The sequence below is a fragment of the Zonotrichia leucophrys genome, chromosome 3 (genome assembly GCF_028769735.1).
Source record: "Zonotrichia leucophrys gambelii isolate GWCS_2022_RI chromosome 3, RI_Zleu_2.0, whole genome shotgun sequence".
Taxonomy (NCBI): domain Eukaryota; kingdom Metazoa; phylum Chordata; class Aves; order Passeriformes; family Passerellidae; genus Zonotrichia; species Zonotrichia leucophrys.
In genome coordinates this window covers 16,601,535-16,604,114 of record NC_088172.1, presented here as the reverse complement: position 1 = coordinate 16,604,114, position 2,580 = coordinate 16,601,535, and the positions used below count along the sequence as shown (strand labels likewise).

At 42.9% G+C, this 2,580-nt stretch overlaps 1 pseudogene; it reads left to right on the top strand.

The window, feature by feature from the left end:
• Positions 1-219: 219 nt before the first annotated feature.
• On the top strand, positions 220-882 carry LOC135444926 (uncharacterized; annotated as a pseudogene).
• Positions 883-2,580: the final 1,698 nt, after the last annotated feature.

The following is a 2,580-nucleotide window of genomic DNA, read 5'->3' as shown; positions in this document are numbered from 1 at the left end:
TTCAGAGCTCCTCCAAGAGGAGCTACCTCTTCTGCACTTGGGTCCTGGTGCACAGACACTTAATGCTGATCTCTCTGGGGTTTATTTCAGTAGGGAATGGGTACACCCTGTGTCCCCAAGCTAGATAGGAGTGCTGATCCACTGGAGAGCAGGAAGGCTCTGCAGAGAGATCTGGACAGGCTGGAGAGATGGGCCTAAGCCAATTTTATGAGGCTTGACATGCACAAGGCAAAGTGCTGGTTCCTGTGTTTGGGTCACAGCAACGCTGTGCAGAGCTGCAGGCTTGGAGAAAAGTTCATGTCACAAAAAGATGAGGGCGTGGTGGTTGGAAGCCAGCTGAACATGACCCAGCAGCGTGTCTGGGTGGAAAAGAAGGGCAGTGGCATCCTGGCCTGTACCAGCAATAGTGTGGCCAGCAGGAGCAGGGCAGGGGTTGTCCCCCTGCGCTGGGCCCTGGTGAGGCCACACCTCGAGTGCTGGGTCCAGCTCTGGGCCCCTCACTGCAAGACACTGAGGGGCTGGAGCATGTCCAGAGAAGAGCAACAAAGCTGGGAAAGGGTCTGTAGCACAAGTCCAGTGAGAAGTGGCTGGGGGAGCTGGGGTTGCTTGGATGGGAGGAAAGGAGATTCAGGGGGAGCCGTGTGGCTCACTACACCCACCTGAAAGGAGGCTCAGCCGTGTGGTGTCAGTCTTTTCTTCCAGATAACAAATGGCAGGGCAAGAGGAAATGGCTTCAAGCTGCACCAGGGTAGGTTTAGGCTGGATATTAGGAAAAATATCTTTGCTGAAGGAGTTGTCAAACATTGGAACTGACTGCCCAGGGAAGTGGTTAAATCGCCATCCCTGGAGGTATTTAAAAGATGTGTAGGTGTGACTCTTTGAGACATGGTTTAGTGTTGGGCTTGATAATCTTAAGGGTCTTTTTCCAAAATAAACAATTCTGTATTTTATGATTCTATGATTTATGTCCAGGATGAAACATTTCAGCATTGTGAAAGGACAAGTGAATTGAAATCTAAACTTTCAGCTGAATCAATTTGTTTCAAAATGTATGTCCAAAGAAAAAATGTTTTTAAGGGCAATTCAAAGCTTAAAACATATTCAAGGCACACACATTTCCTAAATTATTAGGAAATTGGATTTTCTGAGAAAAAACCTTTGCACATCTTTTATTTAGGAGCCTACAGAGCAGCAAATATGAAGATTCCATGGTATTCTCACCTCGGTTGATGTCAGTCAAGTTCAAATCCATTAAGCTCAAGGGATTTAAACTGATATAGAACTTGTTTGAGTACAGACACAGCCTTAAAGCTTAGAACCATGACAATCTAACTGAGAACCACAATACATTGAAACTGAAAGCAAATCCATGTTTTTAGTAGTAAAGCACAAACATTGCAAAGGCAAAGAGTTACAAATAGGCAATACTAATTAAGTTGTTAAATTTACAGAGAAAATGCAACTAACTCTCTTTCAGGGGTGTCAGGATGTATCGTGTCCATTAGTTGTAATACACACAGTTAAAACTAATAAACAAGCAAAGAAACAAACTAATAATTTATCATTGCCATGACTAATTTTTGTGTCATGGCAATCCTCCCCCCCTTCCCCACCAGTTGTTTATTTCCTCATTGTTGTTGTCCTTTTACCTTCTGCATGATGTTCACAGCTTAATAAAAATTGTACGCCTGGGTTTATTTTCTTGATGAAATCCAGAAGTACAAGTAACACAAGTTTAGGACAATATTTGTATTGGTGCAAAATATTTTAAATCACATCTTCTGCCCTCAGTGTCCACTTTTGTGCCTAAATACACATGACGTTGTCCTGTTACAGTGGCATCTGTTTTTCTGATTCCTTGGTGTGGTCCACAAAATTTGTAGCATGGTGTTTGGTTCTTCTGTATTTGGAGAATTCTCATTTTAATATTGAATTCATCTCTCCCATCTTCCTTTTCTTGCTCTCTCTTTCTTGTCCACCTTTATTTCTTCCCTGCTTTTCACCATTTTTTCTTCTGATGCTTTGTGGGTGTTTTATTTATGCAAAATTTAATCTTAGAGTCTCTGTTTTTTTACCTGACCTAGTTTGGTATGGTGGGCATAAAACTGGAAGATTTACCTCTGTAGTTGCAGGTATGTGTCTGAGCTGAATAAAGTTTTTCTTAGTTTTCCTATTGAAAAAATGAGTTGGGTTTTCTTTAAACTGCCTCATACCTCTTATGGTAAACTTTTGCTGCTGGGCCATGGGGAAAGCTGGTGGTTTTGACCCATTGACTATAACAAGAGGGCAGATATCTGTATGTTCCTGTGCTGCCCCCTGCAAGGAAATCTTTCTAGGAAGGGTTTCTCTTAGGGCAGCTTGTTGCAGCCTGGGGAAAGGTGAGAACTGAGGAGAGTCAATCATGAGGAGGTCAGCACCATCTTTATTAAGTTTCCTCTGTGTTGGGGTGTGAATATTGTCATACACCGCCTTCAGAAGGTCTTTAAACCTCATGTCCTGACCAGGCAAAGGACTTCTGGTAACAATTCTATTTTTCACCAGGGACCGTGGAGGTACTTTGCTTGTACTTGGCGTTGCTTG